The following is a 14,003-nucleotide window of genomic DNA, read 5'->3' as shown; positions in this document are numbered from 1 at the left end:
TATCATATAAACACACATAAGACATGGAATCATGTAGAATTGCTTAAAAACAGCAACAACAAAACATCTCAGCCCTGTCATAAAATGTGTAGAATTGCGGGATATTAGCTTTAAAACTGCTAAATGTTTTCTCCGCCAACAAGAGGGTTGTGAACAATTTGGGGTCACATGTTGGGGGTTTGTCTCCTGAGTGGCGCAGTGGTCTAAGGCACTGCATCGCAGTGCTGACTGTGCCACTAGAGATCCTGGTTCGAATCCAGGCTCTGTCGCAGCCGGCCGCGACCGGGAGACTCATGGGCGGCGCACAATTGGCCCAGCGTCGTCCAGGGTAGGGGAGGGAATGGCCGGCAGGGATGTAGCTCAGTTGATAGAGCATGGCGTTTGCAACGCCAGGGTTGTGGGTTCGATTCCCACAGGGGGCAAGTATAAAAATATATATATATGTATTCACTAACTGTAAGTCGCTCTGGATAAGAGCGTCTGCTAAATGACTAAAATGTAAATGTAAAATGTTTGTTACTACACCAATAAATGACTATATCCATCCGGACCTTTGCCACCTAGGAAATTTGTGTGACCGGACCTTCTCAAATAGTACTGGACAGTGGCGGCTCCTGAAAAAATTCTCAGGGGGGGCAATTTTTCAGATGATTTAGGTGACCTACACACATTTAAAAAAAGATATGTCCAGCAACAACATGAAGACAGGGGCAGCATATAAGTCAATACTGATATACACATTACTTGCTTCAAAAAGGCCTCATGGTTGAATTGGAAATATGTGCACCTGAGCATAATTCACAACAAGCAAGCAGGAGCTTTTGATAGAGGCTACTGAAAACATTGATGCAAGTTATTGGTAATAGGAAATGTTTATACACTTCCATATTCTGCCCTCTTGTATAGATTTGTGAAAATGAACAGTGATAGACATTTTGCCTGAAAACAGAATTTGAAAATAATTTCTAGAAAAGGTAAACACAGCTATCTGTATGGCTTTGTAAAAATGAACAACCATATTCTGGCCAATTGTATAGATTTGTAAATATGAACAACCATATTCTGGCCAATTGTATAGATTTGTAAAAAAAAAAGTTTTACTTTTTTTTAAAATGAAAAATAACTATTTTAAACAACATCAACTGAACTGATTTGGGCGTGTGTGTGTTAAAGAGACAGACAGGGAGGGACAAAGAGAGAGAGAGGCTACATTACTTGTACTGAAACTGTTCTCTTCTCTCTTTCAATGCAGCAAAGCGGTCAATGACTTTCTCATTGAAATCAGGCATAAAATTCAGCTGATGCACATAGCAATGCACGTAATGGGCATTCTTGAAATGCTCACGTACCTTTTGCTGCACACCAGCCTTCTCTCCCCTCATCACACTGGCTCCATCGTAAGCTTGCGCAATGAGTTTGACTCTCAGTTTCAGTCTCTCCAAAAGCACACTGGCGATTGAGACAGGTTGATTCCGAGATGGGAAGGAACTCAAAAAAGCGCTCCTGCACTCTGTGGTTGCTATCTATGTACCTCAGCACCAGCTGTGTATGTGTAGAAACGTCCGTGGTCTCGTCAGCTTGGATAGCTACGAAGTTCGCCGACTTCACCTCCTCCACAATATGTTCCCTCATGACCGCTAGCATACACTCCAGTAGCTCGTTTTGAATGGTCTTTGATGTGAACTTCTTTCAAAGAGACAATCGAGTTGCACTGAACGCTATAGCCATCTTGATAGTAGTACGTGAATTGATTGACGCTGCTACCCGCTCTTTTCTTAGTTACGTTCATGGTTATGTTACGTATGACGAAAGCGCGTAAGTGCAAGCCCTCAGAAACCCATAGAGATTGTATTGAAAGCTCTGATATTTGAAAAAAAAAGATTTCACATGAGAGGCTATGAGAGACTTCTGGGCGATTTTCAACCTGACTGAAATCGCCCCAAAAGGGGGGGGGGGGGGCATTTGAAGCACGACTTTAGCCTGATTGGACATTTAGTGGCAGATCAGACGTCTAGATTACAACACTGATAACTACTGTTGCCGTGATATAATTGATTAGAAAAAAAATCCCTTCCTTTTCCCGTTTGGCAGTGCGTCGCCCATATCGCCCTAATGAACACACCGCCCCTGGTACTGGAGTACCCCTGCAATAGACTGACTGGGAAGGTGATTTTTCACAGTCAAAGTCCTGCAATAAGCGCTAAGACGCTAACATTTGTATAAACTCTTGATCATTGTTTTCTGTGGGTGTTTCATGGGAGCACAATCCAACCCGTTTCATAAGTGCATATAAGAATGCCCCCAATGCAATTATGTGGTCTAATACCTCCACAGTGGGATTTCAACCGTTTCTTTCTGTTTATTTTCAAAATAATTAGTTTATGTAATTCATTTTAAATTAAGTAACAACATTTGACATGATTCCAATATTTTATATCAGTTTGCATCACTTTCAATGAAGGCCTTTTATTTTGAGGGCAAACCGCAAATTCCACTATTGTGGCTAATCATTATTATGACTAGCTTCACATACGTAGGGACAAGCGGGTACCAGGGCTGCGTCCAGCAGGAGGACGGAGACGTTGGCCACGATCAGATACAAATGTATTATGTAGAGCAAACATGCCTCTGATTCTAATGAATCATGTCAGTTCTATTCAGGGCATTTCTATCTGCAACTTTCAAAAACGTTTTTGTACTGAACATGCCCAGGCGAAACGCACTGACCTATATACGAACCTGGAAAGCCTCACAAATGAAAACATGTAATGGACCCCGCGCAGTGTGCTTGTAAAATATTTTTAGCACGTTCTTCAATCACTCGGATTGACACAAAAATTACACAAAACCTTTGCCAAACGTGATAATACCTTGACTGATTTGTTATCTAACATGTTATGACGTTATTTCGATATTAGACAGTTTAAACGTGCTATTACATACCTGTAGTAATAAAGAGAAACAGAAGGCACAGTCCTGTCGTTTTCTTTGTTCTGAAGAATGTTGCGCGCCTCGCCGGAAGTTCCTGTTCCCCAACTACCACAATGCAACAGCGCCATCTTCTTCTTCTTCTGTGGGTTTTATGGCAGACTACTTCCAAAAGTTGTATTGCCACCACCAACTGGACGGTTTGAAACCACAAAATAAAATAAATAAAAAATACATCCATACTTAATAGTGATACTAACTTACTCCACCCTAATAAAAATAGTACATTGCCAAAACAAACAAAACTCCCATTTCTTCCTTCCTTTAAATCTCCATATCTCCCTTCTCAGTCTCTAGGACCTGAGATGGTGGTACGGCTTTTGACAATATTCCATGTAACTCTTTTGCCAATAAATCTTTCAGCCCCAGGAACCGTTCTGCCGCAACCACAATGATTTCTATCTTCCTAGATATTTTCTCCACCTTGGCAGTGCCGTTAATCACCATTGCAATAAAGGCCACAAAGTCCACCTTTTTAACCTTTAAAATGTCAGGATCATCTTGATGAAAGGCAACCCCTGCAGCTTGCATTGGAGGCTTATCCACCACCATTATATTTACTGTAAAGATAACCCCCAACAACTACAATGATTCAGTAGATCAGTAATGTTACAGTACTCTAGCATGTCTCACAGCTGCTTATGCTGACAAAACATGTAAGTGAATAGGTCAGATTTAGCTTTGCGATGCTCATTTAAACTTCCTGTCTTGTTCAGCTTCAGCAAAACAGTAAATATGTCACTTCAAACATAGTTTTTTGGTAATTCATTACACAAAAGAGAAGAGCTTGACTAGTACAAATTCATATACAGTGGGGAAAAAAAGTATTTAGTCAGCCACCAATTGTGCAAGTTCTCCTACTTAAAAAGATGAGAGAGGCCTGTAATTTTCATCATAGGTACACGTCAACTATGACAGACAAATTGAGGAAAACAATTCCAGAAAATCACATTGTAGGATTTTTAATGAATTTATTAGCAAATTATGGTGGAAAATAAGTATTTGGTCTACAAACAAGCAAGATTTCTGGCTCTCACAGACCTGTAACTTCTTCTTTAAGAGGCTCCTCTGTCCTCCATTCGTTACCTGTATTAATGGCACCTGTTTGAACTTGTTATCAGTATAAAAGACACCTATCCACAACCTCAAACAGTCACACTCCCAACTCCACTATGGCCAAGACCAAAGAGCTGTCAAAGGACACTAGAAACAAAATTGTAGACCTGCACCAGGCTGGGAAGACTGAATCTGCAATAGGTAAGCAGCTTGGTTTGAAGAAATCAACTGTGGGAGCAATTATTAGGAAATGGAAGACATACAAGACCACTGATAATCTCCCTCGATCTGGGGCTCCACGCAAGATCTCACCCCGTGGGGTCAAAATGATCACAAGAACGGTGAGCAAAAATCCCAGAACCACACAGGGGGACCTAGTGAATGACCTGCAGAGAGCTGGGACCAAAGTAACAAAGCCTACCATCAGTAACACACTACGCCGTCAGGGACTCAAATCCTGCAGTGCCAGACATGTCCCCCTGCTTAAGCCAGTACATGTCCAGGCCCGTCTGAAGTTTGCTAGAGTGCATTTGGATGATCCAGAAGAGGATTTGGAGAATGTCATATGGTCAGATGAAACCAAAATAGAACTTTTTGGTAAAAACTCAACTCGTCGTGTTTGGAGGACAAAGAATGCTGAGTTGCATCCAAAGAACACCATACCTACTGTGAAGCATGGGGGTGGAAACATCATGCTTTGGGGCTGTTTTTCTGCAAAGGGACCAGGACGACTGATCCGTGTAAAGGAAAGAATGAATGGGGCCATGTATCGTGAGATTTTGAGTGAAAACCTCCTTCCATCAGCAAGGGCATTGAAGATGAAACGTGGCTGGGTCTTTCAGCATGACAATGATCCCAAACATAGAAACCCCATAGAAAATCTTTGGAGGGAGTTGAAAGTCCGTGTTGCCCAGCGACAGCCCCAAAACATCACTGCTCTAGAGGAGATCTGCATGGAGGAATGGGTCAAAATGGTGTGAAAACCTTGTGAAGACTTACAGAAAACATTTGACCTGTGTCATTGCCAACAAAGGGTATATAACAAAGTATTGAGAAACTTTTGTTATTGACCAAATACTTATTTTCCACCATAATTTGCAAATAAATTCATAAAAAATCCTACAATGTGATTTTCTGGATTTTTTTTCTCATTTTGTCTGTCATAGTTGACGTGTACCTATGATGAAAATTACAGGCCTCTCTCATCTTTTTAAGTGGGAGAACTTGCACAATTGGTGGCTGACTAAATACTCCCCCCCCCCCACTGTACATACTATTTTTCATTGGCAGATAAATTAAACATGCTTGAATTAAACCTTAATGACTATTAATGACTAAAATAACTAATCTAGTTTTAAAATACAATTTAATAAATAAAAAGTATCCACCCAAACTAATGGTGAAAACTGATCATCACACCATCTCTGTCTGATACATGTTGTGTCTACTAGCTCATTCCCACAGAAAACTGCAGAGGGAAGCAAAACAACCCAGTCAACCATCAGACTCCATTGTGAGACGCCTCACAGAGGATATTCAACCCTAAGGGCAAATCCAAGGTAATCTCAATATCTTTACAGTAGAAGCTAACAAAACACACCAAAACTGACAAGGTGAACACTAATAAGTAAAGTAAAGAGATGCTAACATTCTATAACGCTCCCTTTCCTCTGCACAGTTCTCTCACAGTGAGAAACAATAGGATTACAATAGAGTGTTCTACGATTTCTTGAGAATTAAGTGATGGAATGATTTTAATCTTAGCTAGTCAGACAACTGATGAGGATTCTCACATTTATGTGGCCATGTTGAGAGAAACTCTTCCAACAGTCAGAGCAGGAGTACCAGATCCCTTGATATTTTACAGCTCTTCCCACAATCAGAGCAGGGAAATAGATTATCTCCTGTGTGTATTTTTAGGTGAATTTTTTTAGCTTTGATAGAATTGGGAAAATCTCCTCACAATGTGGGCAGTGGTGAGACCTCTTAGCTCTGTGATCTTCCTGCTGTTGTTCTCTGGATGTAGAGAATGTCTCAACATGGTCTCCTGTGTGAACAACATCAGAAGAACCAGTCAGTTGGTGTGATTTACATCAATCACATTTATTTTATAAAGCCCATTTTACATCAGCCGTTGTTACAGAGTGCTTTACAGATACCCTAACCTAACGTATCAGGTGTAAAAGAAACACCTAAACCAGGTCCACAGAAACCAGAAGCTTCCGGTTTTCATGCTTTGCCTGCTGCTCTGCCTTTTCCCTGAAACACGCATGCTTCCGGTGTTTGTTGACTCCGCTGAGGGTGCAGGTACCGAGACTACAACCCCAAAGAGCAAGCAATGCAGAAGCACAGTGGCTAGGAAAAACTCCCTAGAAGGAAGGAACCTAGGAAGAAACCTAGAGAGGAACCAGGTTCTGAGCAGTGGCCAGTCCTCTTCTGGCTGTACTGGGTGACAGATGACTTAATATACAGTGGGGGAAAAAAGTATTTAGTCAGCCACCAATTGTGCAAGTTCTCCCACTTAAAAAGATGAGAGAGGCCTGTAATTTTCATCATAGGTACACGTCAACTATGACAGACAAAATGAGGGAAAAAAATCCAGAAAATCACATTGTAGGATTTTTTATGAATTTATTTGCAAATTATGGTGGAAAATAAGTATTTGGTCAATAACAAAAGTTTCTCAATACTTTGTTATATACCCTTTGTTGGCAATGACACAGGTCAAACGTTTTCTGTAAGTCTTCACAAGGTTTTCACACACTGCTGCTGGTATTTTGGCCCATTCCTCCATGCAGATCTCCTCTAGAGCAGTGATGTTTTGGGGCTGTCGCTGGGCAACACGGACTTTCAACTCCCTCCAAAGATTTTCTATGGGGTTGAGATCTGGAGACTCCAGGACCTTGAAATGCTTCTTACGAAGCCACTCCTTCGTTGCCCGGGCGGTGTGTTTGGGATCATTGTCATGCTGAAAGACCCAGCCACGTTTCATCTTCAATGCCCTTGCTGATGGAAGGAGGTTTTCACTCAAAATCTCACGATACATGGCCCCATTCATTCTTTCCTTTACACGGATCAGTCGTCCTGGTCCCTTTGCAGAAAAACAGCCCCAAAGTATGATGTTTTCACTCCCATGCTTCACAGTAGGTATGGTGTTCTTTGGATGCAACTCAGCATTCTTTGTCCTCCAAACACGACGAGTTGAGTTTTTACCAAAAAGTTATATTTTGGTTTCATCTGACCATATGACATTCTCCCAATCCTCTTCTGGATGCACTCTAGCAAACTTCAGACGGGCCTGGACATGTACTGGCTTAAGCAGGGGGACACGTCTAGCACTGCAGGATTTGAGTCCCTGGCGGCGTAGTGTGTTACTGATGTTAGGCTTTGTTACTTTGGTCCCAGCTCTCTGCAGGTCATTCACTAGGTCCCCCCGTGTGGTTCTGGGATTTTTGCTCACCGTTCTTGTGATCATTTTGACCCCACGGGGTGAGATCTTGCGTGGAGCCCCAGATCGAGGGAGATTATCAGTGGTCTTGAATGTCTTCCATTTCCTAATAATTGCTCCCACAGTTGATTTCTTCAAACCAAGCTGCTTACCTATTGCAGAGTCAGTCTTCCCAGCCTGGTGCAGGTCTACAATTTTGTTTCTGGTGTCATTTGACAGCTCTTTGGTCTTGGCCATAGTGGAGTTGGGAGTGTGACTGTTTGAGGTTGTGGACAGGTGTCTTTTATACTGAAAACAAGTTCAAACAGGTGCCATTAATACAGGTAACGAGTGGAGGACAGAATAGCCTCTTAAAGAAGAAGTTACAGGTCTGTGAGAGCCAGAAATCTTGCTTGTTTGTAGGTGACCAAATACTTATTTTCCACCATAATTTGCAAATAAATTCATTAAAAATCCTACAATGTGATTTTCTGGATTTTCTTTTCTCAAGTTGTCTGTCATAGTTGACGTGTACCTATGATGAAAATTACAGGCCTCTCTCATCTTTTTAAGTGGGAGAACTTGCACAATTGGTGGCTGACTAAATACTTTTTTTCCCCACTGTAAGTATGCTGCACAAAACAGGGGAATACAACTATTCTAAAGTGTTACGAGCCATATCATCCTCCACTCACTATCACAAGGATTAGTAACCATCAGGGTTGGGGTCAATTCCATATCAATTCACATTTTTAAATTTGACTAATTCATCAGACACTCTTATCCAGAGTGACTTACAATAGTGCATTCATCTTCAGATAGCTGGGTGAGACAACAACGCATCACAATCGTATCAATTACATTTTCTAGGGTGCAGAAAGGGAGTAGAGTAGGGTCGTAAAGATGGTAGGTTGGAGGAGAGATGGAGAGAAAAAGAAACAAAGTAGGCAATGAAGTTATATAATAATAATAATAATATTAATAATAATTTGCAAATAAATTCATTAAAAATCCTACAATGTGATTTTCAGGATTTTTTTTTCTCATTTTGTCTGTCATAGTTGACGTGTACCTATGATGAAAATTACAGGCCTCTCATCTTTTTAAGTGGGAGAACTTGCACAATTGGTGGCTGACTAAATACCTTTTTTCCCCACTGTATATGATCACTAAAGAACCTGCTCTTACCATGAGAAACAGATTCCCCAATCTTCTCCTCCTCTTCTTCATCTTTAATGTTGACATTCAGCTCCAGTGTTTGACTGCAGTCTTCCAGCTTCACTGATGCCATCTTTGGATCCTGCAGTGCAAACTGGGCTCCACTATCACAATCAGGACCCAGTGACTGTTGGTTTGGACTCAGTGTGGAAGGAGAGAGGAAGGCTGGGTTTGTACTCACTGTTAATTTACATTTTTACATTTTAGTAGACGCTCTTATCCAGAGCGACTTACAGTTAGTGAGTGCATACATATTATTATTATTTTTGTTCATACTGGACCCCGTGGGAATCGAACTGGCGTTGCAAACGCCATACTCTACCAACATCCCTGCCTGCCATTCCCTCCCGTACCCTGGACGACGCTGGGCCAATTGTGCACCACCCCATGGGGGTCCCGGTCTGCCTGGATTCGAACCAAGATCTCTAGTGGCACAGCTAGCACTGCGATGCAGTGCCTTAGACCACTGCGCCACTCGGGAGACTCTGGACAGATTTGAACAATTGCTGCCTAAAATGCTGTGGTGCTTACTAACACAACAGGAAATATTGTGTTAGATGTGGGCCATCACATGAATTCTCAGCTCTTTCATTCTGAATATTCATATCAATGAATCACCCTCAAATGGACTATCAATACCAGAGTTCACAATACTATTTACATAATCAACTGGTTCCACTCCCCAATAGTAAGTGGGTCATTTTAAAACACTTAATTTTTTTTTTTAAATATATTTGTTGTTTTATTTAATTGTTACCAAAGAAGAAAACCTGTCTAAGTCCTTTATACTGAAAACATATATTCATATGCATTATAGAAAATAATGGGGACTAGCAAATTGGATTGTCCCAATAGTGATGTGTAGAGGTGTAGTGACATGTTTTGACTAGATAAATAATATAGAAGAGAAATTGGCTCATTTAAAGATACCACAGCTGGCTGGTGGTATCTTAATTGGGGAGGACGGGCTCATGGTAATGGCTGGAGCGGAATTAGTGGAACGGTATCAAATACATCAAACACATGGTTTCCAGGTGTTTGATGCCATTCCATTTGCTTTGTTCCAGCCATTATTATGAGCCGTTCTCCACTCAGCAGCCTCCACTGAACTGTACTAACCAGTGGTGGCTGGTGGCACTTTCAATCGGAGGACAGACTCATAGTACAGTTCAAAACTGTTCGCTGCTCTGGCACCCCAATGGTGGAACAAGCTCCCTCACGACGCCAGGACAGCGGAGTCACTCACTACCTTCCGGAGACATTTGAAACCCCACCTCTTTAAGGAATACCTGGGATAGGATAAAGTAATCCTTCTACCCCCCAACCCCCTTGAGCAAGGCACTTAACCCTAATTGCTCCTGTAAGTCGCTCTGGATAAGAGCGTCTGCTAAATGACTAAAATGTAAATGTAAATGTAAAATGTTTCTAGTCAAAAATGTATATTTGGGTGCCGTGTTCAAAAAGCATATTTTGTATTTCTATTGCATTTTTTAATTTAACTTTTATATGAACATTTTCCCCAGTGATACAACACAGTGCCAGGGTTGTTGACTCGTTTCCCACGGGGGGCCAGTATGAAAATGTATGCACTGACTAACTGTAAGTCGCTCTGGATAAGATCGTCTGCTAAATGACTAAAATGTAAATGTTGTGGCTTGTAAGTAGCTAGCTAGCGGTTTAAGACATGGTATGAACCCTAATCAACCCATCCAATGTGAGTACATGTTGAAGTACAGTAGATTACTAAAGCTACAGTACTGTAGCCAGTGATAAAGCTGCGTATATTGAAAAAGCTTGTTAGTGCATAGGTCAAATGGATCTTTGTGATACTCATTTCAGGTCTTTTATCCAGCAAAGAAAACATGGTATGACTGTAGTCACTCCAAGCACTCAGCCCATAAGAACCATTAATACTGTCAGATCTAATATGGAAGAACTGAATACAAAAGAGAAGGAGAGGTTGACCAGTACATATTCATGTAAAAACGTTTTTTTTTCATTGGCAGATCAACGCAGTTTTCCAAACATATTCATCATCAGTTTTTTTGTAAGATTTTAACTAACTGAACAAAAATATAAACACAACATTCAACAATTTTACAAGTGTACAGTTCATAAGGAAATCAGTCAATTGAAATACATTCATTAGGCCCTAATCTATGGATTTCACATGACAGGGGCCCACCCATCAGCCAATAAGAATGATTTTTCCCCACTTAAGGGCTTTATTACAGATAGAAATACTCCTCAGTTTCATCAGCTGTCCGGGTGGCTGGTCTCAGATGATCCTGCAGGTTAAGATGCCAGATGTGGAGGTCCTGGGCTTGCACGGTTACACGTGGTCTGCGGCTGTGAAGCCAGTTGGACGTTCTGCCAAATTCTCAGGTAGAGAAATTAACATTAAATTCTCTGGCAACAGCTCTGGTGAACATTCCTGCAGTCAGCATGCCAATTGTGCACTCCCTCAAAATGTAGACATCCGTGGCATTGTGTTGTGTGACAAAACTGTACATTTCAGAGTGGCCTTTTATTGTACCCAGCACAAGGTGCACCTGTGTAATGATCATGCTGTTTAATCAGCTTCTTGATATGCCACACCTGTCAGGTGGATGGATTATCTTGGCAAAGGAGAAATGCTCACTAACAGAAATGGAAACAAATTTGTGCACCAAATTTGAGAGAAATAAGCTTTTTGTGCATATGGAAACTTTCTGGGATCTTTTATTTCAGCTCATGAAACATGGGACCAACACTTGTCACACATGTCAAAGCAAAAGACAGGTTTTTAGAAGTTTTTCCTAATTTATTAATAAAAAACGGAAATATCAAATTTACAAAAGTATTCAGACCCTTTACTCAGTACTTTCTTGAAGCACCTTTGGCAGTGATTATAGCATCGACTCGTCTTGGGTATGACGCTACAAGCTTGGCACACCTGTATTTGGGGAGTTTATTCAATTCATCTCTGCAGATCCTCTCAAGCTCTGTCAGGTTGGATGGGGAGCGTTACTGCACAGCTCTTTTCTGGTCTCTCCAGAGATGTTCAATCGGGTTCAAGTCTGGGCTCTGGTTGGGTCAGGTGAACCTTCGCCCAGTCTGAAGTCTGAAGTCCTGAGCGCTCTGGAGCAGGTTTTCATCAAGGATCTCTCTGTACTTTGCTCCGTTCATTATTCCCTCGATCCTGACTAGTCTCCCTGCCTCTGAAAAACATCTGCACAGCATGATACTGCCACCACCATGCTTCACCGTAGGCATGGTGCCTGGTTCCTCCAGACATGACGCTTGACGCTTGGCATTCAGGCCAAAGAGTTCAATCTTGATAACATCAGACCAGAGAATCTTGTTTGTCATGGTCAGAGTCGTTTAGGTGCCTCTTGGCAAACTCCAAGCGGGCTGATCTCTGGAGCTCTGTCAAAGTGATCATTGGGTTCTTGGTCACCTTCCTGACCAAGGCCCTTCTCCCCCGATTGCTCATGTTGGCCGGGCGGACAGCTCTAGGAAGAGTCTTGGTGGTTCCAAACTTCTTCCATTTAAGAATGATGGAGGAAACGTTGTTCTTGGGGACCTTCAATGCTGCAGAATTTTTTTGGTACCCTTCCCCAGATCTGTGTCTCGATACAATCCTTTCTCGGAGATCTACAGTCAATTCCTTCGACCTCATGGCTTGGTTTTTGCTCTGACATGCACTGTCAACTGTGGGATGTTATATAGACAGGTGTGTGCCTTTTCAAACCATGTCCAATCAATTTAATGTATCTCAGGTGGACTCCAATCAAGTTGTAGAAACATAATAATAATAATAATTAGTCATTTTAGCAGACGCTCTTATCCAGAGCGACTTACAGGAGCAATTAGGGTTAAGTGCCTTGCTCAAGGGCACATCGACAGATTTTTCACCTAGTCGGTTCGGGGATTAGAACCAGCGACCTTTCGGTTACTGGCACAACGCTCTTAACCACTAAGCTACCTGCCGCCCTGATCTCTAGGAAGATCAATGGAAACAGGATGCACCTGAGCTACATTTTGAGATTCATTTTATTTCTAATAAATTTGCAAAAATGTCTAAACCTGTTTTCGCTTTATCATTATGGGGTATTGTGTGTAGATTAATGAGGGAATTTTATTTTTTAAAATCAATTTTACAATAAGGCTGTAACGTATTTTCTTGTTGAAAAAGTCAAGGGGTCTGAATACTTTCAGAATGCACTGTATAGACACTAACTATTTCACTTTAAACAGTTTGTTATATTTATGCACAAGAGAAGAAGAGGTTGCCCAGCACAAACTCATGTACAAACATGAATTTTCATTACATATTTGTAATTTAGCAGATGCTCTTATCCAGAGCGACTTATAGGACCAATTGGGGTTAATTGCCTTGCACAAGGCCACAATGACAGATTTTGGACCTAATTGGCACGGGATTCAAACCAGCGACCCTTCAGATACTGGTCCAACACTCTTAACCGCTAGGCTACCTGCCGCCAGATCAATTAACTTCAATACAGTTATTCAAATACATTCATCATCAATTACTAAAATAATTAATCTAGTATTAAAAGACAATTTCATAAAACACAAGTAGTCAATTCATAGCCTGTTTATCATTAAACAAAAGTTGTTTAGTAATATAAAATAATCCACCCAAATTAATGCTGAAAACTGATCATCACACCATCTTTATCTGATGTACACTGAGTCCACAAAACATTAGGAACACCTTCCTAATATTGAGTTGCAACCTCCTTTGAGTTTGAGTTGATTTATTCTAGCTCACCGATAAAACGGAATAAATGCAGAATTTACATGACTAATAACTACAAAACACTCGTTTTAAAATACATAACACAATACGTGACATAAGTAGAATACAGAACGCTTGATGGAAATTGAAATATTAAAATGTGATTTTAAAAAAAGATTTTGGGAGTTATTATGCAGTCTGATAGCAGTGGGTAGAGTGGCGTTTCGCAGGCGGTTTGTACGGGCAGTTAGACAGGACAGTTTGTGGCTGTTTCTCAGGAGCCTGGTGGTGCAGTTACCTCTTCTTGGAGGGAGCAGGTCATTCAGTGGATGGTCAAGAGTGTGCATGTCCTTCACCAGGTGCACTGCAGCCTGTTCTCACCTGCTCTGCAGTGACGGGAGCTGTGGTTGGACTGCTCCACCTCTGGAGATTATCCTCAAGGCCCTCCAACTAACAGCACTCCACCGTATTCCAGACAAGGCCTGGCCAGTATAGTATAGACTGTGACCAGATCTTCAGTAGGACATTACTGGCAAGAAATGTCAAAAAGGCGTTTTGAGGCCTTTCTCA

This window comes from Coregonus lavaretus (assembly GCF_964263955.1).
Source record: "Coregonus lavaretus genome assembly, contig: HAP1_SCAFFOLD_56, whole genome shotgun sequence".
NCBI lineage: Eukaryota > Metazoa > Chordata > Actinopteri > Salmoniformes > Salmonidae > Coregonus > Coregonus lavaretus.
This window is presented reverse-complemented; position numbering follows the sequence as displayed.